At 46.0% G+C, this 26,226-nt stretch overlaps 1 long non-coding RNA gene across 1 annotated transcript; it reads right to left on the bottom strand.

Moving 5' to 3' along the window:
- Positions 1–372: 372 nt before the first annotated feature.
- Positions 373–18,251, bottom strand: LOC107077659 (uncharacterized). The gene is made up of 3 exons (XR_001478669.2): positions 18,103–18,251; positions 5,186–5,248; positions 373–2,794 (listed from the first exon to the last, which is right to left on the bottom strand). It is a non-coding gene; the product is annotated as an uncharacterized lncRNA (long non-coding RNA).
- Positions 18,252–26,226: the final 7,975 nt, after the last annotated feature.

Genomic DNA, 26,226 nt, shown 5'->3' with positions numbered 1-26,226 from the left:
GATGTATGTTCCAGACTCCCACAGCTCAAAGCCTGTCCCAGATGATGCTTTGGTAGCTCTTTAACAGTCTAGCCTGTTTCCCATCCTCATTACTATGTTTTTGATCATGAATGGTTTGTGAACATCTCCTGGCAGACGACGCCTGTATGTTCAAGCACGTCTTGCTCAGATCTGAACCGATCTGGTTAATGGAGGTTTACAGAGCTAGATGGCACCAGTATCCCTCTTACAATATCTCCAGATATTCCAGCAGAGTCCCTGAAAGTAACACCTCACTCACGTTCAGAGACAGATGGAGACAGCGGCTACAGTCCAGACTCCCCTTTCCAATCTGTCACGCTGCCTTGTGCACAGAGGACCACCGAGACAGTGTGCTGTTTGCTCAGGCTTTATTGAACATCTGTACAAGGAAACGTTTTCAACTGTTTCAAACCAGAGCGCCAGATGGTAAATAAAAGAGTTACAGAGGGCTATTCTGCAAATGTCCTAACTCTGGAGATTCCCAGCTCCAGTCCTCACGGTCCAGTGGGTTTTCTGTGTTCTAATAAAATTGAACAGCTTTTCACCCAGGAGCAAGTGTTCAATGGACCCAAATATAGGTTACCTGGACCAGTACAGCTGCTGACAATGTAAAGACATGTAGAAAAGCTACTAGATTGTGGAGCTGAGGACACATGTCCTGTGCCTTCCTCCTCCTAGGGGTTTCCCTAGCACTGTATCCATGACAGTAGGAATGAGCAGACTTATAATGGCAAAACACAGGAAACAAATCTAAGTCTGTCACCACCAGTCACACATAAAGCCAGTGTTTGCTCACCCCTAAAACACAGATGCACATACGGCAAATAATAATTCATCTTTTGTCCACCTCTTGTGAAATGACGCTGAAATGGGCCAGCCCTTTCTGGCTACGGTAGAGTGAGCGTGATTTTGAGTTTTTAACTGTGGCTTTCCGAGACATGACAAAGACAACAGTTTCACACGATGACAATCCAAAAGCGAAAGAGGAAGGGAAGAGTTGCTCCATAGTGAGCGTGCGGATGGTTCTGGGCTCTACACTGTGTTGCTCCTGAGGGCTGGCAGTAGTCCTCTGTTCACCGTTGTTCTGTCAGGTGTGTGCAGAGCCTGAGCTGGACATTTTACCCATGGTTCCTAGAGGCAGGGGGTCACTGTCGTCATGGTGCCGTGCTGCCAAGCCCCGCCCCCAAGAACAGTATTTCCAGGAATCCCCCTCTGAATGCCCAAGGGATTCCTGGGAAAACTGGACCCCGAGGACAGGGAGACGGCCCGCTGCCGAGGGCGAGAGGGATAGATCAGGGAACAGGGCGCTGAACCGTGGAAGATTACGCAGCGGAGAGGAAGAGAGAGGGAAGGAGAGAGAACTGCTGTGGTGATACCAGCGAAGCACTGGGCAGAAGCAGGGAGAGGAGCTGGGAACGTGGGAATGCCGGGCTGCTGTGCTCTGACGCCCTTGAAGTTGTGCTCCTATCTGGGCGAGAGCGAAGCTTCCCCACCTCCATGAGCGGACAACGGCGAGAGTGTCCCTCCTCCCGAGCTACAGTGCTTCATCTCAGACTCCCAACTGACCAGAGATGCAGCACTGCACCGTGGGCCTGGGGACGGGATTTGAACTGGTCCTGGAGAGCCTGGGAAACTGGGCGTAGGAAATATTGCCGATGGAAACTCCATTTCCCCCTTGAGCAAGGTCCTCACTTGGTTGCTTGCTGATGTCCCCTTGTCCCTGCCAGCCTGTGACACCAGATACAGGCAGCCAGCCACAGCCGTTTCCTTCTCAGAGCTCATCGTGTGGCCGAGACGTCATTATTACGTTTATTTGATTAGTATTCTTTCCACCTCTTACGTGTCTGCCTTCAATGACTACTATGCCTGTTGCTATTTCTGTACTGCTCTTAAAGTTCCACTTCCAGAGTACTTCCTGCCCCTGGGCATCTCAGTTCGGTGGTTTATCAGCCTTTCGTAGGTCTGTACTTGTGCCCCAGCGGTGGATAACGGAGAGTTCCACCAGCCTGGATATTCCTGTGTGTGATTCATTAACTAGCTCACTGGATCAGGCAGGAAAATTAGGTTTCCCTTCCTGCTTGTAATAATAATATAATAATAATTATTATTAGTTCCTGGGGTGTAAGTGCAACTAGACTTCTTTGACTGTGGTCAAAAGTTTCACCCAGGTGTGATCACAGAATATTTAAAGTGTGCCAAAGCAGACAACATCATGAACATTTGCAACTTGAGATACTTACCTGCTCGATAGCCATATCAGCTGGCAGTGCCTCTGCACCACAGCGTACATTACTGCTGCTGATGTTTTTTTGGAAGTGGACAAACAATCACTCACCTGTTCGTGTATAGTCCAGAAAAATGAACTCAACCTGAAAACATCCGTTTCTGTTCAATTGCAACCTGAAAAACATCCCACCACCGAAGGGGAGTGGAACGTGTTAGAACGGCACAAAACGGCAGAACACATCAACTGTCTTTCCCAGTGTGGCTCCAGGAGGTATTCCCTTTTGCAGTCGGAGCACCGAAAGGACCTCTCAGTATCTTACCATACCATCACACACACACACCCCTTTCGGGACAGAAATTGCATCTCAAAGAAGCTGTCGGATATCAGTGATAAGTGATAACAAGCTCCACTGGATAGTTTCTCTCCTCCGCTCATCGTTTCTTGACGGACGCCCAGGTGTCGGCTTCAACAAGATGGCTGGGCAGCTCGTTCCAGACGCCCGTGACCCGCTCTGCTCCGGACATCGCCTGGACAGGCCAGAGAGATCTGCAGAAACGGAAGGCAACATGGGTGAACTTGCCACGTGCTGCCTGCAGCTCGATCCCCCGGCAAGCAGCAGCAGCCATCGCATCACGCAGCGCACCGCCTCTGAAATGAGTCAGATACAACAACGGGACTGGTGGGCCAACTGCTCTGGATGCTGCAGTCACCGAGGACAGCCTCAGAAAGAAGGAGGTTAAGGCAGGACAGATCGTTCTTGCTCCACCCTCCCCACATGCTGGAGTGCAGCCAAGTGGACACATCCTGGAGGCCTATCTGAAACCCAGCCATGGGAGCCGGGCTCATCGTGTTTCAAATTACAGCGCGCCTGGCCTTTCGCTCTGACCGCAGAGCAAGAGATGCGTGGGCGGCGTCGCCACAGAAGAAATCAATAATGACCGATGTCAACTGAACAGTTTTTCGAAACCTCCTGTCAATCTGGTCTTTACCCTCTGCCTTGCTTGTGAATCTGAATCCCTTTGGACAATAAAATCTGGATAACCTAGCAGGACACGCCCCGCTGTCTTCATATGGGGCTGTGCAGCAGCAAAAGGGGTAAAAGACACACGAGCTTGCATCGTCCTACTCGACCGGCACATGTAGACCGACCTGGGGAGTCCCATTCCTCTTGTTTAAATTCACAGCCAGCATGATCCATCCATTCATGCCTTCTTCTCCATGGATAGGTATAGAAATTTAATGTTTCTTTATTAGCCCTATACAATTTCTTACATTAGGAATTCATCTTTTCGCATACCCCAGCTTTTCTCCATGGAGACACAGACACAGACAGGGAGAGAAGCTGGGGGTCAGAGCGCAGGGTCTGCCATTGTATGGCGCCCCTGGAGCAGTTAGGGTTAAGGGCCTTGCTCAGGGGCCACACGCAGTAGGATTCCTCTGCCAGCCGTGGGATTTGAACCGGCAACCTTCCAGTCACAGGGGCAGATCCTGAGCCACAGAGCCACCGCCCCGCCCAATGCCACTGCTCTGAAAGAAAGTACTGTAGCTGCCGAGGACCATTCAAAAATAAGGAATGCAATTCCAGGTGAATTTAAAAACTTCAATGTAATTTGTGCTAAGATTCCCCATGCAGGCAATGGTGCTGTGGTGTCAACACAGCATGGACACACACTGTCACAGCGTGAGATGAGCCGAGGGAGAAGTCTGTGAAGACAGCTGCTTGGTGATGGCGTGCAGCTGTGATAGACAGGGGACAGTGTGGGCAGGCCTCACCAAGAGCTGCTTTCTAAGAATGGGACGCGTTGGCTGGAGGGGATAACAGTTTGTGCTGGCGAGTGTGAACAGTAATTAACTCTGCAGTACCTCCGGGCATCTTGTATTATGCTCTCAGAATCAATTTCAGGGCTCGATCTTTATGCTGGGACTGGTGCAGACACAGTATCTCATTTGACTCCCAAAAACTAGTAGCTTATTATGAATTGCAGTACTGTACTCAGACAAAACAAGACACAAAGCGGGGCTACTCCGCTGGGTTGCCCTAGTCTGCTCCAGTGCAGTGCTCTGATGGACCCAGCTTTACTGCGGTATTGATCCTGCAAATTACTCATCAAAACATTATGGAGCTGGTTGTAGCAAAACTGTGTAACGGAGTAGATTGGAAGTTGTGTGTCTGGGCAACCCTGTGTTTTTTTTTAAAAAAGGAGGCATAAGAAATCAGCTTAAAGTGTCCCTCAACAACACTGTGATTTAACCTGCTTTCCAACACAGAACACTGTGATTTAACCTGCTTTCCAACACAGAACACGTATGGTCCAAGGTCTCAAACAAACAGCATTCCAAACTAAACTTATCATCTCCTCTACACAGCTGTATAAACTAGGAACTTTTTTAAGTTTTAAAGTTGACGACTTTTCTTTTTATTTGCACACGGTTTCAGTTAGTTGATTTCTTTGCATCTGTGTGTGTGTATACGAGTTGTTGATAAGAGTTGATAACTCTGCAGAGCTCTGGGATGCTGTAAGACGAAGAGCACTATGAGAAAAAAAATCTGATTGGACTAAACAGCAGGATGCAAATAATCAAAACTCGTCATGTGCTCAAGAGTGACTTTTGCCTCCTGTAAAAATCTCAGCAGTTAACCCAAATCTACTTGGCATTGCTTTTATTAAAGCGGTGGAGAGTGTCGGTGTAGGGGACTCTCCAGTGGCTGAAGTTCAATGTGGAAACGCCTGTCCTTCTGCACGAACAACAGGCAGCGCAGGGTGTGTCACTGTGTGGAGCCCCAGAAGTCCAGCTTCTCAGGACCACGGCGAGGATTCACGGTACTGCCTGGCGGAAGTCAGCTGGCGAGGTTTAGCTTGTCTCATTGGCAGGACAGTGCGTTAATCATTTCTAAATATAACTAAGCAGAAGAAATCTGGGGGACTCATCTCTCACCTGGCTGGGGGCCTATATGTGGGTCTGCTCCAGCACAACTCTCTTCCAGATGTTTACATGGTACTGTGAAAAGGAGATAAAAAGAGAACAAGATCCTGTTTACATGAATTCTAACAGATGTCAGACAGCCCTGCGGCCAAGAAGTGTTGGTGAACCTTTCGATCCCGGGCCTGCTTTTACCAAACAAAGCGTGTGACGAGACCCTCTTTGAAAACAAAGAAACCAGAAACACACAGACAGCTTTCATCTTTATCGAGGAATGTATATTTGTTGTTGTCTGGTTCTGTTGCTTTTGAAATTGAAAGCTTCTTACAATAGTGCCTGATGGAAGCTCTTTATAAAAGAGTACTAGAAGATCAGATTGTGGATCTGTGCTGAACTGCTACCCTTGAGACATCAGGACAGAGCTCTCTAGGTCATTCCTGATCCAGGCACTATCTCCCTCTGGTGGCACACTTCTGCATTGCACACGAGAGAGACACCTTCAGCTCCTTGCCAAGCAAGTTCTATTGGATCCAGTTACCATAGCAATATTTGCAAAGCGTACATCATGCTCAGCTGCTCTTTGACTAATCTAGTCTGCTGAGGTGAAAGGTAAAAAAATACCTCTTGTATGACAACATACTCTTGAAAGAAGACCTTGACATCTGAAATAATGTTTTTTTTCTTGTAGGACTTAACATGTATGCGCCCATTAGGTAAACATGGTTTTGTACAGGAGCAACAGGTGTAGCTTGCCATACAATGATGAGATAGTAGCATTAGCACCTCCTAGCTTGAACTCTTCAGATCTCAGACGCTAAAGAGAGATAAGAGATGGGCTTGGACTGCACAGGGATAGCTGACCTCCAGGGAAAACCTAGATGCTGCTGTGTTGCTGGCTTTTCCCTCTGGACATGCATTTCCAAACCACGGCTGCAGAACAGTGACAGAGGACAACCCGCTGTAGGTCCTTCAGCTGAGCTAAACGGAGGTCTTCACTCCGCTCGGTCATTAAAGATGCCAAGGCACCGTTTGTACGGATGTTAACCCTGATGTTCTGTGTAAACTCCAGTGTGGGCCTGTACAATCCAGCAGTGTCTTGCTTTTCTACAGGCTCTGCTGTGCAGTGGGGCTGCTGCGTGACTCCTACAGGGGAGCTGCACTGCACTGCTGGATGAAACAGCTCCCCTCCTGTGTGTGGAGATCCTGGGATGAATCTGCAAGCAATTAAAATGGAGATCTGGTCCTGCTCATTTTACAAAGCTTCTCAATTCTCTTCTGAATGTATTTTCTCTTTACTTGTTTGTTTTTTAGGCATATGGAGCACAAGGAGCTCATCGCGTGTCCCCGGCTGTCATGGGAAGCAAAAGGGAAACGAAAATGAGAAAAAATGAAAACACGAAAATTCCTCAGCTCTTTTGAGCCTGCTCCAAGTGCAGGCTTTAGGTTGTCTCAAATCGCTCTCCAGGAATCTGCCTCTGGCCTTATAAGGAATCTATTTTATTTTTGGGATAATGGAAAATGTAAGCAGCGCTCTCGATAAACGCCAGCGCTCGCAGCTCCAAACAGGCCACGATCGCAGGAGCAGATACTTTGTCACTGTTCCTTCGCCTCCCCCTCTCCTCCCCTCCTCCCTCCACACTTTCCCTTTTCTAGTCACATTCTGCTGGGGATTGACATAAAAGGAAAGGAGAGAGGATGCTGCCGACGTGGGCAAGACCACCTCCCAAGACAGATCCAGTAGCAGGGACCTGAAACACTGCTGACGCTTGGGTGTTTAAGTTCCACTGTGACAACGAAAGGCCCATGGAGCCAATTGCAAGTGGACCAGGAAAGCAATTTGGCTTTCCAAAGCGAGAAAGCGCACAAGAATCAGACACATCCATTTTAGGTTTTATAAGCTGCAGGCGTGTAGACATTCTTCTGATGGTGCAGAAAATCTGAACCTTTAAGGGGGATTCTGACTTAGAGGGGTTCAGTTATAATCAACACCACTGGCTCCTCAGACAAGCACAGACTCCTGATGTCTGATCCTGAGCCTCTCGTTCTGAGCAGGATCACCACTGCAACACTGCAACCACACATCACCAGCAGGGTGAAACGAGCCTGCCTCCCACTGGTCTAAACCCAGCTGCTGCTCCCCACGAGCATGTGAGCAGTCCAGCGCACAACGACGGGATGAGCCGACATCGAGAGCTCAAAATGGGCCTGAGACTGGCGAGCGCAAGCAGAGCACAGTCCTGCTCGAGGAGGGATCATCTGTTGCACAGGAGTGTGCTGAAGGCCGACCCAGCGCTGTGCTGAGCAGTCAGATGACCACAGAGAGCAGATACAGTATGCAAAAGGAAAAGGTAAACATTGAGCAACTTCTTTAACTTAAGAGAAATAAAATGAAAGGCTTAGAACTCTAAGGTTCAAACCTTATTGCAAAAACACCAGCACAACAGTGTCCCTGTTCTTGGATGTCCAAGGAGTGGGTCTGCAAGAGTTCTTGGACTCTCTGAAACACCAGCACCTGAAGTGTGGGGAGATTGAGCCTGTAAACAGCTCGTAATCAGCCCATTAACACCCAATCTGGACTGAAAACCGGGATTGGTCACCCCTGCTCTTGAACATATAGTGTATGAAGCTTGAACTCCAAGCAAGGTTTCACCACATTGAAAAACTGAGGCTGACTGAGACGCCGTTCCAGAGAGAGGACATCCAGAAGCTGGTGCTGTCGTGAAGTGAAATCAAGACTCAAAAGACTTTAAAATAAAAACACCCCTTCGTTATAATCGAAACATTTCTAAATATGGAGCACACTTGGCACTGAAGCAAAGAGCTTGGAAAAGTGCTCTGTGAGTTAAGCATTCACAGTTCAGCAGGTGAACTGTGACTCAGACAAAACCTTTCCGATTCTATCAGACAGACAACATTTGGTGATCTCTTGCAAAACTGGTGAGATAGCCCAGCTTCAGACCTCTCACTTAAAATCTACCAAATGCTTTTTGGTATAATTTGTACTAGCAATGTACTGTAATGCACCTACCATGTCTTAAACAAGATGATAAATCAATGGTCATAGGTCAGATGGTTGCAAATGTGGTTTTTCCTGTGAACAGTCAGTAGAAACACACGCAGTTTCATACGCACACCAGGCAATGAGAAAAACATGTAGCGTCACAGCTGTGGGCATTGTAAGGGCTGGTGCTCATTACCGTCAGAATGTGTTGTACCTGATTAATGGAGTCCAAGTCGGCTCACTTCTGACCCTACGATGGTTCTCTCTCCATTTTTACCAAGTGCAAATTAGTCCTGCTCAACACCGCTTCCTCTATACGCAACGGGCATTTTCACACCTTCGCCTATCCTGTTGGGTTATTAAAAGTCAGTTAAAAAAAACAGTACTTGCAGCTCCTTTTCACCTCCTTCTCTCATGCCTTCACAGATGAAACAGGGGCAGGGGAGAGTCTCTGAGTCCAGATGACTCCTTAGGCAGGAGAGCAAAATTGTCCGGCAACATCAGGAATCCCCGCCAGCTGCTCCTGCTAGCGAAACACACTGCCGCACTTCTACGAGCCTGCCTTGCTGGCCGGTTCCCAGCACTAATCATTTCTTCTCATGCGAGATACTTGGGCTTCTCAACTGAAAGCTGGCACACCGGAAGATTACAGCCACTCTTCCTCGGGGTGCCTTGTCGTTATTCCTGTTTTGCTACTGCTCTGCTCTGCCTGCCTCATTACAGAGCTGTTTGTTTTCAGAGGATTCCCGTGTAAAAAAAAAAAAAAACAAGTAAAAGATCCAGGACTGGCCTTCCCTAACCTCTCAAATCGGATATGTCTGGCTAAAAGTTTGTGCTCAATACACTGTTTCGGACGCAGCGATTAATTGGTACTATTAGCGAAGCTGATGAAACGCTAGGAATCTGCGTTTAGGAGAAATAGCACCAGATTTAGATTGAGGGCCAGATCTCTTTTACCACCATACACCAGTAAAAAAAAAAAAAAAAAAGCTAGATTAAGACTGAACTGTTTCCCAGGTTCAAGCAGCGCTGAATGTATACACGCGTTTTCTTAGGAAGTCACAGGGATACTTCAGCGGTCTCTAAACCTTAAAGTAAATCTCCGGGAAGCATAAATGTCACTAAATAAACAGCCTCCCAAACCCACTTAACTACTACAGGACAGCTAGCAAGAAAAAAAGTTATATTACAACATAACTAATCCACCTTGTTCTGGGGCAATTTGAATTTTAGACATTTTTACAGTATTTTTAATCATAATTGCTTTCAATAAGACAACTGCTTAAACCTCTATTTTCAGAAACCCAGTGGTAGGAGTCACCTATAAGGCATGTATTTATGACTAACTAGCACATAAAACCCGCTGTAAAAGACTTTGTTAGGCTCTTAATTATGTTCTTCTTTCCAAGTGCATCACAATTAAATGACTAATGGCACACTAAGCTCTTAGTCTCGCATGAGCTGCCTGTTTTATTCTCACTCGAGAGAGTGATCTTTCTTTGTTAGGACCTAATTAGTTGTTTTTTAGGTATTTCACGTTCGGGCTGCTCAGAAAAATGCCAGACATTTCGAATAGGTAATGCCTAAAACACAATATAACGTTGCCACCAGAACGGTCAATCGAGGGATATAGGTAGACCTATGTTCTTGCACCAGTTTTAGGCGGGACGTTTTGTTATAATGGGGGACCGCTATCACAGAAAGCACAAAAAATGACATATTTTATTTTAAAACCGGTGCTCTATGCACGGTTAAAATAAAGAATTCCCTACACAACAAGTCTGGAGGTCTGCCTCTTGGGATAGTTTAGCGAACGTAACGGAAAGGGCTGCTGTGCTGCTTCAGGGAGAAAAAGACAGAAGCTCTCAGGAGTAGACAGAAGTAGAAGGTGCGCCTGGGCGCGCAGGTTTGTGAACTTCAGACAGAGGGAACAGGCTCAGTGTTTACGCCACGACGGGGCCCTCTCCTGATAAACACAGACAGAAAGCCGCTGTGCTGCCAGACACGGCCTTTTAAGGCTCCCTTCCCTCATCTCGCTAAATCATTTGGACAGGAAACGTGGCGGGGAGGAGGAGAAGGACAGACTTTCTACCCCCCCCACCTCCCCTCTCTCTCTCTTTTTCCTTCCGACTTAATTTGGAGATGCATCTAATCTGGAGGATGAAATGTGTCCTCTGCCTTCCTTACTGAACTCTTCAACTTCGCTCCAGAAACGCAGACAGCGTGAGGGGCCCGCAAAAAAAAATAAAGGGGTGTTATGTGGTGGGGGGGGTGACCGAGCATTGATCGCCACAGGTGAGGGTTTCCGTCTTTCCTTCAGAGGAAAAGAGAAAGAAAAAAAGCTGTGACCTACAGGAATGAGACCCTGGAGTGGAGTCCATTTCCTGTGGATTCCAGAACTGACGCGCCTCTAATATGTTTTGCAGATCAACTCGTCATGACCGCGTCCTGCCAGTCCGTAAGATTTATTAGATCTGGGAGTATCTGTGTCAGTGTTGCTGCAAATCAGGGCGATATATTCCTAATCGGCAAACTTTAAAACCTATCAGAATCTTTATTTAATTTGAAAGAAGAGAACTGTTTTAGAGCCCTTTCCCTGGCTTCTCAAACAATATCAATACACTTGCAACTATCGATATTAAATTGCAATTGATTATTGAATTGCAATTATTGTAAATCTAACCCAAAGAAGTGAGAAAGCCACAATACTTCAGATAATCTACAATTTCGTACAATTGCGTGCACATATGCCATAACCATAATACTTGTAATACTCATTAAACAATACTTACCAGTGCTGCTGAAGGCTGTTGAACCCTTAATACATATTTTATGGCTGGAAATACAGAAATTCTCTCAGACATTCCCAGGAATTTTCACATGTCTATGCGTTTGACTCAATTCCCACAATAACTCACCAAATATGTGAAGGGGGACGTCTGAGACAATGACAAACGAGCCAGCACCTCCCTTGACAGATCAGAACCAAGCCCAGACACAGAAAACCGAGAGATTTCAGCCCAGGAATGGTGTAATAATGTATGAGTTTGCAGAGCAATTGGCAAACTAATGCAGTACATTATTGCGGCACAGGAATCCACAGACAGAATATATTTTAAACAAAAATTAAAATAACAGAAACCAGAATCGGTTCTGTAAATGCAGAAGTACCTAAAACAAATACAGTTCCCTAAGCCTAAGAGGTATTTAGAAAATGGCACCTGGGCATTTAAAGGATGTGACAGAGGCAATAGTACCGACTACACTTTTAGGACACTAAAGATATTGTTTATGTGAAACTGGACTATAAAAGAATCATTTTAAAAGGAAAGAAATGTTTCCCCAGCTACGTCTCTTCACGCCATTAGGAAAAGAACAGTCTTGGTTTCACGTTTTAGCTCCTGTTTTAGTAGCCGATTTCCAAGATGAAGCCAGGAAGCTCACCCTGTCCCCCCGGACCAGCCAGTCAGCCGGGCGTGACAGCAGAAGAGACGTGGGCAAAGACCGGGCAGGCATGTGAACGCAGAGATTGAGAGGTTTAATCACGACAGCAGGCTGCTTCTAAAGCGCCTTCTTTAGCATCTCGTGCACTGACCTGCGCTATCTCAACACCACTGCCTCCCATTGTGAGAGACCTTGTCAACGCCTCCAGTTTTACTACTTTTCTCAGCTGCTCAACTTGGTTTTTTTTTATGTTGTGCATGTGAAAACATTTCTTCATTCCCTTGACAGTATGTTGGGTCTCATGTTACAGTTGTCTAATCTCTGTGCAATTTTATTAAAGACCTTATAAATGTCTTAAACCCCAGTGTGGAACAGCAGCCCGAGTTTCAAAGGGATTGGAGTTCCCTACTGTAAACACAGGATTCTGGATGCATGGGAATGCATTCTGGACATATTTTCCCAAGATCTGGGGGATAATTCAGAGAAATATTATTTCTATGATGTCAAAGCCAAAGGAGAAATGCCTAAAAATTTAGACTGGTGGTGGGGGTGGGTGGAGACACTGCCCACTGAAATTTTATTTTGCATCCCTGAGCAAAACACACTGAAGAAAGAAAGTTCTCTCATTTCATCTGCCTTCTGTTCCTGAGGCAGAAGGTGACGAGGCAGCTGTCTTTGTCATAGTTGGATTATATTTGGACATTATAGAAAGCAGCCCTAACTTTCTTCTGTAACAAAAGAAAAATAAAAATAGTGGCCATGTTATAAAGGGATGCTATTTTTGTAATCAACCATTACACACACACAAATAAATATAAAGCAGCAATATAACATACAACTCAATAAAGTGGGATCAAGCATTGGCTAAAAACTATGAGAGATAGGATTTGACCCTAGCTTTCCCGGGATGGAGCAAAGAACTACTTTCATTCTTAAAGACTCTAAACCTTTCGTGCAGCCTGCAAAATTCATTCAAGCATGAAGAGAATTGCCACATCAAAGCCCTTTTCAAGACTTTGCTCTAGCCTCCACTGTCTGCTCTTTCTTCGAGCCGGTGGGGGGATGAGGCTATGCGAGCTATCTGGCCTGCTGCTTTCAGTGGGGACTTGAACCCGCAGTACTCCACAGAGAACTGGACAAGGTTAGCAGAGCAACTCGGCCTCTGCAGGAGAACGAGGACCAGCGACCTGTCAGCTCTAATTTAATTGGGAGTCTACTGGGGCAGAAGGCAGGAGAGGAAAACTGTAGGTGTGTTGAAAAATCTGCCTACAGTTTGTCTGACCTCAGATTGGCACTAAGTTACCTTCATGAGAAGTCCACACCCTTCTGGTCCAACTAAATTTCACCAAACATAATGACGCCCAGGAATTAGACGCGATTGAGTGCATTCATCAAGCACTTAGGTGGAGTGAGTTTTGCTTCAACCCAGTTGGCCGAGGAGGAGGAAGATGAGGGGGATGAGGAAGCCGGGACCCCTCTGCAGAGCGAGGAGTGACTGAGGGCCAGCTGCAGGTGGAGGGGTGTGCGAGATGAAATGTGATAGACCTGTATATTTATAGGGCGCGTGATCTACAGTATATAGCTTTCTAGAAATGACGCCTGGAAGGATTATAATATAAAACAGCTGGGGCTGTCGTCATCCGTCCCCAACGGCAGTTGAGAGCTTCCATTGGACAGAAGAGAGGAAAAACAAACACCGAACAGTGACGCTGAAAGGAGAAGAAAAGAAACATTTTGGCTGTGGAGCCTTCATAGGGTGTGTTTGGAATGCTCCACAGACAAAATGTGTTTCTTTTGTTTTTTCGGCATGGAATAAACCTTTACTCGTTCTTTCGCAGCCTACTCATGCTGACGCAGCTCCCTGCTTGAACCAAACACCAATGTTGAGACTGCCTGGACACCACAGTGAACGTCAGAAACGCTACTTGAATCCCTTTCTAGACTGAGCGCTGGACAGCGCTGCGTGTGCGATCTCCCGCAGCCCCGCGTCCCAGGAGCGAAGCCGAGATGAATAAAAATGTGCAGGGACAGGCCCCGGCCGGCCGGCCTCTTGCGAGAGCACCCTTCCGAATTCCGCCCATGCGGTCCTGGCGAAGGTCCGCCCGCCCGCCCGGCGGTTCTGGACCGAGAGCGAGAGCAGGGAGAAGGAGGAGGAGGGGTGGGCTTGTGGGACCGTGCTCTTTGCTCATGTGAGAATGACTGTGGAAACGGGAGTCCCCTGAGCCCGCAGGGAGAGGAGGAGAGAGCGAGGCAAGAAGGGGCAGCGAGGGGTCGTGTGAATCTACTCGGATTTGATGACTTCCAGACTGCCGACTCCTTCAAAAATAAATAAACCGCTTCCTTTTTCCTCCCGCGCTGTCTGTCTGTCTATCTGCCCATCTGCATGAATTGATAGATGATGTGTTTTTGGCGGTGTCCCTAAAGTATTTTTTTTAATCCTAAATTTAGAAAAAAAAAAGTAAGATGCCAGTGTGTGGAATTTATCAGGTTGCGTTAGATAGGATGTATTCACATGACATGGAATATTTTGGATTTTTTAAATGTGCTGTAATAATAAGGCAACTCTACACAATATGCAAAGTAAATACTTTTGGGGAAAAAATAAAGCCACTTTAACAAAATAGTTTACCTCTTTAATATAACAGCTACTGGATGATGTTGAATGGAGGCAAGCACAGAGTATTACAGTGCATGCAGGCAGCAAAAAATATGAGTTAAGATCAAAGGTGGGAAGGACCATCCCACTGTCTTAATCCAGGCAATGTGAGTAAGAAATAAAAAGACAAACAGAATCTAAGTATATACTGTAAAAAGTGAATAATTTAAACCAGCAGATATGTTGCTGGTATAAAATTGTATAATGCCCCAGTAAGCCCTTCAGTCGAATTTTGGTCACCAGAGTCAAGATGATACTCCTGTGGTGCCCAGGAATCAGTTTACAGAAAAGCAAACAGCTACATTCTGGTGCTCAAGAGAACGTCTAGACTGTCAAACTGACAGATCTGAATCTTTTTTTAATCTGTACTACAAAGGAACACAGTCAGTTCAGTGGATGACTTCAGAAGAATCAATACAAAACAGAGGACACCAAAAATAGGTATGGGGTAGTGAATTTAAAACTGAAAAGAATCACTAAGCTACCCAGCCCTGTTGTTGAAGATGTGTCCCCGAAATAGCTGGGTAAGATTCTGGATCAATTAAGTACTTCAGCCAGTCGAGCTAGATGAACCTAATGACCTCTTCTCATTTGAAACTTTTATTTACAACAGATAGCATATTGTTTTTTTTGAGTGACTCCTTAATATTATCTATTAACCATCTGTGCATTAAAAAGCATGAAAAACAGACATTGTTAGCCACTGCACATATAAAACCTTTGGCAAACCGTATGATACACCCATACTTATTTTTAGTCTGATATGTCTGTATATCCCTTTCATATAAAAGGAAAACAGACAGCATATAGACGTAGCATCAACACTATCAACAACATTGCTACAGGAACCAGGAAGAACTTACACCCAGTTTCCCAGTTTAACCATTATGCCTCTGCTCCTTTCTTTGTCTTTGCTAAAACAATCTTATTGCTCAACCTTCAGTACACAATACTCCCTCTGGGCCTGGGATTAATAATACCCCCAGTAAAAATTCACTGGCAGCTTTCCTGTTCATTTTAGCAGGCAGATATCCGAAAGCTGTTAGGGGACCATTAGGTCTGACAGTGCATGTCGCTGCTGCTCAAACTCAGAAACACAAATGCTTGTCCTCCTGGCTGTTGAAAGCATGTTTCCCCTCTCCTCTATCTCCAGTCTGGCCCCTGCGAAGGAGAAGGCCTTGACACACTAATGGTCTGCTGGCCTGTTTGTTTCTTGTAAGACAAGTATTTGCGTGTCAGATGTTCGACATGCTAATGGCCACAGAATAAAAACAGTCGATTGAGGAAAGATTGGTCTTGGCCAGGGCTACATTCTTCAGGCAATGATTAATTCTGTCTCCAAAAGAAATAATTCAAAACAAACACAATAACAACGTTTCACATTACATTAACATTAGTTAAGTGGATTGCAATACACTACGTGCAGCCTGGTATTTATTTATGTAATTTCTACACAAGCAATGCTGCGAGAGTATTTTTATGTTACCTCTGTAACATTATCATTACCAAATAACTGCAACCATTACTAATACATATTGATGCAGAATCGTTTCATATTACTTTTCTTCTCACTAAAGGAATGTGAGTATTGCTTATACATGGATTGTACAAGGAACATCTGTCAGTGAACATCAATACACTTTAGATATGTTTCTTGATTCTACATTAAGGCCTTAAAACCAGGGTAGGACTGATTTATTGATGTACTTCATGTACTTGTAGTTTTGAAAAGGCATACCAGCAATAAATCAGTTTAGTTGCCAATAGAAGCCATATAAAAAATGTTTTCCTAAATCACACCAGGTTCTCAGTCTGAGCAGCTCAATCGGTTGTACTCTGAAATGTTGAAGCCGTATCGTGTTACAGCTTTAAAGCCATTTCTGCAGTACAATTTACTATCGTGGAGGAACCAGACAATTACAACAGGATGCTGCCCTACAGGCAACACAAAAACTGACTCCACTGGCTCCACTCTTACACACGGAATCAGAATTTGTTAGCTCTCCACTTTAAAATGTAAGCTTTGCCCCAGAAAATAAAAATGCAAACTTCCGACTTAAAAAAAAATCTGCTTTCCACACTGTATATTTTTTCACACTTGAAGCGAGCATATCTAACAGCTTGAGCCACAGTGGCCTTTTCACGTTGAGGGACAGTATAGGTTACGGGCAGCAGTTTGTGGAGGACTGCGGTGCAGGGACAGAAGGGCAAAAGGCAGACATTTGAAATGATTTGCCCTGCCTTGTTCCCTTCTGGAAGCATGACACCGAGACAGGGGGGGTTTCAAGACTCCCTCAGCAAATGCGAACAGCTGGCAACATCTGCCGTCTCCTCTTCCACCGATTCCTGGTGAAGAAACCTTCTCCGAAACGAGACAAAGAGGAGTCTCAGTGAGGGAGGGGGGCATATCCTTTTACACGTGTGATCGAACTAGGGTTTATCTTAACCTTTCTGTACCAATCCCCATTCACCCCCCCCCCACACACAAACTCACAAAGTCTTTTCTGGCTCACAGGATTACACACTCTGACCGAGAATGAGGATTTCTTCTTCTCAGTTCTTTTATCCCTGTTTTTTTTTACTAAAAGTTTTGGCAGAGTTGAAGTTTCTTCCAATTAAAAAAACAAAACAACAGGCAAAAACAATTTTAATTACTTTTTCCTACGAATTGTTCCTTGAGTCATTATAACTGGGTGTGAGGGAGCTTGGAACGTGACAGGTAACACAGCAGAAAGCACATTTTTAGACAAGTAACTTAATCACTGCTGCCATCTCCTCCCACAACAACAATAGCAGTGATGTACTTGCTCTCTGCGGGTAAACTGTCTGTCTAATGGACTGGGCAAGCCAACCCACAGCGTGCACAGGAAGAATGATGGTTTGGTAGTTATGGTTTGGCTAGGATCATGAGCACTCGTACGCGCTTTGATACAGATTAGTGGACCTTGTGCCACCAAACACCAAGAGGAAAAACAGTTCCAAAAGGTTAAAGAAACCCTTCTCTGCTGCTGTTTCTAGCTGATCACAGAGATCTCCTGACGCCAACTGTGCCAGCCAACTGCGCTGGACTGGCAGGCAGGGAGAGCCCTAGTGCAAGGGAGTGCCCTCCCTCTTGCAGAAGGGTCTTGAGACAGCCAGATGATTACAGCACAGCCAAGGGGGCAAGTTCCTGATCACCGACAAGCTTCAGACTCTGGAACCTCCTTCCTCCACCCCCCGTGTGTAACTGCGCCACGACACTGAGGAGGAAAGATGGAGCTAGTTTCTTCATTGCTTTCCGGTTAGGCTTTTGCTGGTTTTGATTGAAAAGTTATACCCCTGTCTTCTCCAGTAAGTTAGTTTTTGCATAACTGCAACAATGAGCTCAGGAGGCCCCAGAAAAAGCTATAAATGATCAGGAAGGTTCTGAGATGCACAGAATTGTCTCGACTGCACCTCTCGCTGGGACTGGGGAGAGGAGGATCAGTGAAAACAAGCTGGTGGCTTTCTTTTGACCGCTGTCCGAACAGACTACTTGATAAACCAGGACCACCTACAACACAACAACACAGAATCACAGACCTCCTGCCCATTTATAAAGACACTTCTGGCTGCAGCTGACCAGGCAACAGGCAGGAAGCATGATATCTAGACCCTGTCCAACTGGAAGCCATTCCACTAGCGAAAGGCACCCTTGAAATTCGTATCCATACAAACCTCTAGGATGCGCGTCTCTTATTTCACCTGCTTTCCAGAGAGAACCAGGAATCGGCATAGTCCCTAGGCTGCGTGAAGCCTGCTGTATGTGTCGGTGCCGTAGAAGCAGGCAGGTTTAAAAGAAGCTGGACGTACCTCTCAGTCCTGCGCTCCGTCTCCTCTCCACGGGGAGCTGACCTGCCGCAGGTGTGTGGCCTCGGCCCGGGGGGCACGAGTCGCCGCAAGGGGCTCCCGCTGGCCGTGTGGGGGCGACGGGAGGGGGGGGTGGGGGGAGAGACCCCCCGTTGTTCCCACGTCCTCCAAACCCCAAATTCTGAAGGGGGCTGCCGGCGCGAGGCTTCCTTTTCTAGCTGGGCCAGCTCTGGGAGACGACACTTTTCTTTTACCTTATATGAGGCGGGAGGCAGGCCGAGCAGAGAGAGGGGCATGTTTTGGAAATCCCACCGAGGCGCGTGATTGGCTAGCGCCGGGCCCCCTGTGACCTCGGGCTGTGACCTGCGGTGTCTGGGAAAGAGAAGGGAAGGGGGCGGGGGGAGAGGCCGGGCCGCTCTGCCTTTGTAAAGGAAGCCGCCTTTGACAATTTTCATATTTCTTCTAAATTTGGAGATTTCTGCCCGTGCTGGAGGCTTGGCTGATGACTCCAGATGTCCATGTGGAAACCATTAAAAACAGAGGGCTGCCTGCCACTCCTGGCAGCGCCGGGCCTGGGAACATGAGAGCAGGGCTCAGACACCGTTATTCTGAATAATTCACTTCCTCTCCCAGTCCTGACTGTCCCCATATGGGAAAGCGCTCGCCTGAAGGAAGGTTGGGAGCGAACGGCATACAAGGAAAAAAAAAGAAAGGAGAGAGGGGAAAAAAATAGAGGAGGTGGAGAGAGAGTGTTTATTCTAAAAGGAGGAGGAGGGGGAGTGAGGCGAAAGAGGTGGAAAGGGGGGGTTTAGTGTGGAGGAAATCTCTGGGCGCACGCCACAGACAGAGCCCTTTGAGTTCTAGGGGTAACACACAATGGGGCTTGAGTTTTCTTGTAAAAAGTCATATCTTATCTTACAGTGGAAATCTGAGAGATACCCTAACAGGTTACTTCGGCTTGTGAAATGTATAGAATTGGGAAGGTTGTGCGTTTGTCTACGAGGAGACGGGAGTCTCACCCTCCCTCTGAGAAAGAGAAGTGTGGCAGTGAGACGGACAGCTGGCATCTCCGAAGGAGTACAGCCACAGGCAGCCTGTGAAAAAACCTGAAAGGGGAAAACTGAAGCGTGGATTGGCCCCCATGACCCAGCTAAAAGCTAAGCTCAGAAACACCTGTATTTTTCACACCCTGCTCCTTGCTCTTGAACAGTTCGAATCAAAGGCTTCAAGAGAGCAATGCAGAGCGGAGGAAAACAGTTTTAAGGGAAATTCCCCTTGCACTGCCCTCTTTCCGGCCACAGGGCTCCTGGACTCCGTTCCCAGAGCCTCTGGGTCTCCCTCCACTGCGCCGGCTCAGTGCATCTGCCCATGTCTGAACCCCCCTTCGCTCTCACAACACACAAACCTTCATGGGGCCCATGGGGCTCCGTTCTTTGAAAATCTATTGGGTAAACACTGATCCGCATTCCAGTTAAATGGTGCGTCTTGGAATCGTGTTCCACGATGAACAGGCCTTCTTGTTTTATTGATCTCCCTGCCGAGCGCATGAAGGACAGGTCCAGGGCACGTCTGCCCCCTTTTGTACGTTCTAAAGGTTCTCTCTTCCACACACATTTGAGGAAGTTGATGCCAGTTGGTACGGCGCTCCGGACGGGACGGTCCTTGTTTAATCCGCACGTCTCCCATTCAGAACCATCATGTTAACGTTACCCCTAAGCGAATGTGAGAGATTCAAACGAGCTACGGCTCTTGCAGGGGCTTCTGCAGCTGCTGAGCTCCTAATGTGGTTTATTAACTCTCGTTTCACTGCACCGGTTAAACCATCTTCCTGAGGCCATGAAGACAACTGGGGTTCGCCTGGCGAACTGGGGTGACCGGCTCGGGAGTGGGGTGACCATGTTTTTTTTTTTGCGGGGTCACCCTTTCTCATCGCCCCGTAGAGGACCACGTTTGAGAAACACCGGTTTCGAAAGCGAAGACCGACTTCGCTTTGGAAGTACTGAGTGGTACTGGTCAGAAGGAAGGCCAGCGGAGGGGAGGCAGAGAGGAAGACTCACTGTCCCATCGGTCACTTCCAGCACGAACCCTCCCCCCCCCGTCCCCGGGACTCACACCGTCCTGGGACAGGGATGGAGGTGCTGGTGATCCGAGGCACTGCGTGTCCCTTGGAGGAGCGCTCTCAGACAAATTGCCATGAGAACCTAAATTTAGACAAGCAGGAGTGTATGTGTGGGGGGGAGGAGATCTGGGAAAGAGCACGAGACTGTAAAAGAAATGTAATGCGATTGTTAGGCAGGCTGCGTTCGTGAGCTCAGTGAACTGCTACACAGGTCATTCCTCTCCAAATCCGAGAAGCCTTAAAAAGGCAATGTTTGAGGAAGATTCCTCTGTTTACATCTCAAATAACTGCGGCTATAAAAAAACTCAGCCAACTCCTGCCTCTCAGCATGCCAGCTCACTGCTCTTATAACCAGGCAGTTTTATGTATATATTTAATTGCTGACTTCATACATGTTAAATTTCTTGTTCCTATGGAAAAGGCTTCCTTATTTTCAACTGCACTGGTTTTGCATGCAGCACGGTCCTCTCTGTCCACACACTACAGCATCTGCAAGGCAATTTCTCTCCCCGCGCTGTGATTTGATGCCACATACTTAAATGGAAAAAAAATAATTTAAAACACTTAAATTTTTAAGCTACATCTGGTTACACATGGGAGGCGGCAGGCTCTGTGTCAGACTGAGAACGGTGATTTTAACCAGCATCATACAAACTGCTTTTCACATACAGTGGAGTTCTAGAAGAATTCTTCAATTTTATTTTTCCCCAGGGATGATTTTTGTGTCATCGCCCAAGTCTGGATTTTCAAATCGTTTGTCAAAATGAGCCTTTTTGGCACCTTGTTCACACAACAAACCAATTCACTTAAACTAATATTTAGTTCAAACAGGCAATCAAGAGGATGAGTGGCATGACAGCTCTGGAGGTCTGGTCGTGCACCGCTGTTTTTTAAAGTTCCTCATTAACCAAAAACAGAGACTGCCCCCACCCCCAGAAGACCCACCTAGTAAACTCTTCAAATTGAGCCCGTGGTCCAGATGTCATTGGTTAACAGGACCAGGATTCTCCAAGATAGGCCAATCGGGCACCTTGAGGGTAGCGCTTGTATCCACGGTACCCTGGGGTTACCGAGCAACAGTGGCCTCTCTGGGCAGTACTGTTAGTGAGACCCGTCACTCCTGTCAATCAGCAGTAAACTCTCCTGCCAGGCCCTGCTGCGCTCTTAAACCACCAGAAAATGAGCTGTGCTGAAGGAGCCTCACTCAGGTTCCCAAACGCTCTGCGCTGCAGGGGCTGTAGTGAGCTGGCTGGATTAAAACACAGCGATTCCTGTGGGGAAGAAGGTGGGAAACGCACAGAGACTGGCTCAACTCCTGAACTGATGAACAACTGCAATTACAAAAGCCCTGAGGGTTTAAGTGGCAACGACAGATCAGAATGAGATTTATGGCCGGCGATTAAAAAAAATGTGCATGTGCGCATTCAGTTATGGATAAGTCTTTCCAAGCTCTCCACTTTTGTTTACGTCCACACCCAAGTGAAAGCAGAATGAGTTTAACAAAACGGCACCACATTTTCTGGGGGACGGGGGGGGGGGCTGGGTGGGACATGGACTGCCAAATGTCTTCGTAATCATATCGGTACCTTAATTCTGAGTCTCACTGAAAATGATTTGTATTACATCAATGCCTGGGTGCATGTATTTCAACTGTTATGGCAACTGGCCGATACAAACTTATTCTGGGATAGTGTAAATACATTGTTAAGACATCTGGGCCGCGGTTTATACAAAAGTCCTTTTGCTCAGAGCAGTGACATCTGCAGTTCCAGCCTGTTGTTTTTAGCTGATCGTTTTGGGGGGCAGAGTCGCAGGGCTGCCAGCTGGCCTCAGACTCATCAGACTGCGCTCTTTCAAGTTGTTTCCGAATTGAAATGAATCAATGCGCAAATTGAGAGCGGATCAAAAAGTCTGAACTGTTTCCTTTTGGCCAATAAAGGCTTCTTAATGATCAACGCGCGTCACTAAGCGCACTGAAATTTCTTAGAAATATAGTAATTTAAGGAAGGCAAATTCTTAGTTTGGAAGAAAAAAAGTATTAAAATTAAAAACACGTGTAATCAGCAAGATGATCCTGTTTTATTTTAGACTATTTTAAAGGACTAAAGCTCCATCTACTCTCCAGTTAACCCCTAATAGTGTCTTATTCGTAATTCCATTAGCACCAAACTACATATTGTAGCACTCGAACAACCTGTTTATTTTTAAAAAGAAAGTTTGAACAGTTTTTTTTAATCATTTCTTGCAGGTTCTTCTAACTTCACGAGTTTGTGTGCGTCTTTCGTTTCAAAACTGCAAAATATTTAGGGAAACGGCAGATACCAGACAAATACAAACAGACCCCGTCAGGTACAGAAACCAAGTGCATGAAGTGAACTTGAGTTACCGAGCAGTCAATAGCAAACCCGGGGATCGAACACTGTCCGGTCACAGCCTTATGCCCCTGCTCAGCTGTGCATAAGGCCTCCTGGATCCTTAAATCTTCTCAGCCGGTTTGATTAAATTTGGTCTCGTTTTCGGCTGAGCCACGCCATTGAGCTGTACTTCACATGGGTGTGGTAAAGCTTTCTAACACTGTATCCGCTTTTAATGTGAAACAGATCTGGAAGAAACCGATCCTAGACAGCTAGCTGAAGGCCTACCTCTCCTGGCTCTTGCAAACGACTCTTCTTTTTATACTTCTGCGTGTTTTTTCCCCGCTGACTTCATTTTTCTGAATTGACATTCCGGAGTTAATTATTGGCGCCTACACTGTACATATAACGAGGAACCCTGTTGAAGTGTTTGCGATGTTAATGATTAGAATGCCTTCTGCCTGATGTCACTCCCTCCGAGCCCCCCCTACTTCCACTTTCGGCCAAAACGCTCCAGAGTTGAACACTTTCTTTCTCATTCTGCCCTGAAAACCCCCCAGGGCAAGTGCGCGTCGCTCAGAGTCTCCTCCAAACTCCCAACCACGGCCATGGTCACACTCGTGTGGTTGTAGCTTCACAGTTATACCGAAAGCCAAACATCTTTCAAGTGAAAGCAGGGGCTACAGCCCCAGGTAGGCAAGTCGTTCAGGTTGAGTCCTGTAGCCCGGCCGTCAGTGGTTCAGACTGGGCTATGTCAATCGCCAGCTGTGAACGGGATTGGCCGAGATCAGCCAATCGTGCATCAGGGCTGCATGGGCTTGAGACATCCTGGCCTAACAGGCTTTGAGTATAACTTTTGAACTTATTTTCCGACGCTATCTTGCCAACGTGTTATTGACAGTGCTGGCTGAGGAACAATCTGTTGCATGACGTTAAGCACGTCATGGTTAAGCTCCTCTGTACCTCTGTTGCTCCCTTCTGTACTTCTGCTCTCTTCCACTGACATAAAGCTACAGCACCTTATGATCTACTAACTCAGCGTTGGATTTGAGGGCCCCTAAGCACGTCACCCCAAGTTACTCTGTTGTGACTTAGCTTCCGGAATTAGAGATACCTGCTTCTCATCAGATAAACACAGAAATGCTCTGAAACAAGTGCAGCCAAAAAAAAAAAAATTTCACTCCTTGAGCATCTGGTCTTTCTCTATAATATAAAAGGCACCATATATCTCAAACTTCTGTTGTAAGGACCATTTTCCCATGTTTTTTTTTGATCCCCGGGTGATTAAATCTATGATATTCCATTCGTGTTTGATCACTGAATCAGCAGTGACACTCACATCAGTGAAATGAGGAGCCAAGAGCTTTTTTGTTTAGAAAACGGATTTTTCTCCAGCACAGCCTGAAGCCCTCCGGTGGGACAGATGTGCCTGTTAGAGCATGGATCAGGGAACACACCGGTCATTTGGTTCCAGCCTTTCATGCATGGCAGATCTACATGTGCACCCATTGGACAGCTGGGTGTTGACCAGAGCAGTCTGGGAGAAGGACCTTGCTCAAGGGTACAATAGCAGAGTCTCTCCTGGGATTTACAGTAAACCCACAAACCTCTAGTTATGAACCCACAACTCTAATGACTTACTCAAGTGCAGCACGTTTTCCTGTGGCATTGTGGGGATTCCTGGGCATCAATCTGTAAATGCAAGAAACATTTTGGATTTTATACATAAGGGGTTATATATAAGATTAACATTTCAGTGCTGTTACAGCTATAGAAAAATGGGATGATTCACGATTGTCTGCGATGTTCCACATGGTGCGTTAAAGGAAATGCTGTATCTAGCTCTCCTTAATCCAAGACACGTTCTTTACAATATTTGGAAAAGAAAGAAAGACAAAAGCCATATGAGCACTGACAAGTGGTGATCAGCTGCAGGAGAGCTCCTGTCTTTACCTTGCCAAGGGAGTGTGTGACTGATGACTGCAGACAAGGCCTCTCTCAGCCCTCAGCAACAACTGTCAGAGCATCTCTGAAAAGCCAGATTCACTGGATACTCTGAGGTAAACATTCAGGTTGTAGCCCAAAGTGTAGCTTTTAAAACATTCATAACCTTACAAGTGACTTCAGTTATAATCTGTAGGACATCAATAACTATTTTTCCAAGGGTCACACAAATCCAGAAATCAATTTCAAATAGATGTTTAGATTTGTTTTCAAAGTAGTTGCTCCAAGCATCTTGCGAAGGGGAGCAGAAACTCAAAAAGGTGGAACGGAGTTGGAATAACTGCGGTCTGAAAAGTTAAGTAGGAAAAACAAAGAAAAGAACAAAACACTCCAGCAATAAAATCATATTACCAAATTCACTAAGGTATAAATTGCCCGGACATTTAATTAGGTTATCTGGGAATTCACAGGAAGCGCAACCTAATCTTCTGCGTCAGAGGATTAATCTCCCTATTCCATGTTAGGAATTGAGATTTTTTTCCTCTCTCTGTCTATTTTTATGTATGTTTATATATATAGAAACAGAGAGGGATCTGTTTCACTTTACAAAACAGCTTTCTCTCTCTCCAACCTCTTTTGGTAATCCCTTTTTTTTTAAAAAAAGGTCTAAAATATTTCACTCTCTCAGTCTGGATTGTATCAACAATAGGAAATGATGTTTATACATGAACACAGTTAAGAGGCATTTTACAACTGGGGCCAATTATGGAGTTTTGATCTTTTTTGGTGAAAAGGGAAATACATTCTTCAGACTGAGGCCAGGTTTGATAAGGGGGGGATGGGCAAGTGGCTTAAAGTGTAGTGTCTGTTCCAACAAAGGCCTCGTTATATACTGGAGTCTATGCAATCATCAAGCCAAGGATCCTGGAGACAAAAACAGGAAAATGGCAGGCTTTGGGGCCTAGGAATCAGGAGCACAAAATCTGGCTGCAGATGTTTCTCTGTGCTCTTTAAAACATTTCGCTACACATGTTTATTTCATGACCTGCCCTTAAATGGGCATTTTAACACAAGCAGAGAGACTTTTATACAGTTCGAATCCAGTCTGCTGTTTATCTTTCCTGGGACTTGGTGCAGACCCTTTATGGCCCTGGATAAACATCTCCGTTTTCTAAAGCGGTCGTGTTTGAAAACAGAAAAGATTGTGATGGTAATTCAAACCACAAACCAAAGGAGCTATTTTGCCCATCTAGCCTGCTTGCTTCGCTAGTAGCTAATTGATCTGAGACATTGATCCTGCCATTTTTTGAAAGAAACCAAATTATGAGTTTCAAAAGACCACCTGGAGAGCACGTTCTAAACCCACACAATACTCTGTGCAAATAATTGCCTCGTTTTGTCTCAGATTAAATACACTTTTATGCAGATTCCACTTGTGCCCACTGAAACAGAACATTGTCCCAGTGAATTTACAAGACGTGCATTTTTAAAAATCAGAGGACAATTTTGTCCCACGATGATTCAAGACAGTACCAATTAGTACTTCTCAGGTTTATATGCATGTCTGTAGAAGATGTTTAAAAATCTTCTCTTATCTAGCATTCTGAAATATTCTGTGCATCCTCACTAAAAATTAAAAAAAGTGAAAAAAATAAACTTTTTCTTTTAGCACCGGGTATTGAAGATGCTGGGCAAAAGCAATTGATCCTG

The sequence above is a fragment of the Lepisosteus oculatus genome, chromosome 11, assembly GCF_040954835.1.
Source record: "Lepisosteus oculatus isolate fLepOcu1 chromosome 11, fLepOcu1.hap2, whole genome shotgun sequence".
Classification (NCBI taxonomy): Eukaryota; Metazoa; Chordata; class Actinopteri; order Semionotiformes; family Lepisosteidae; genus Lepisosteus; species Lepisosteus oculatus.
This window is presented reverse-complemented; position numbering and strand designations above follow the sequence as displayed.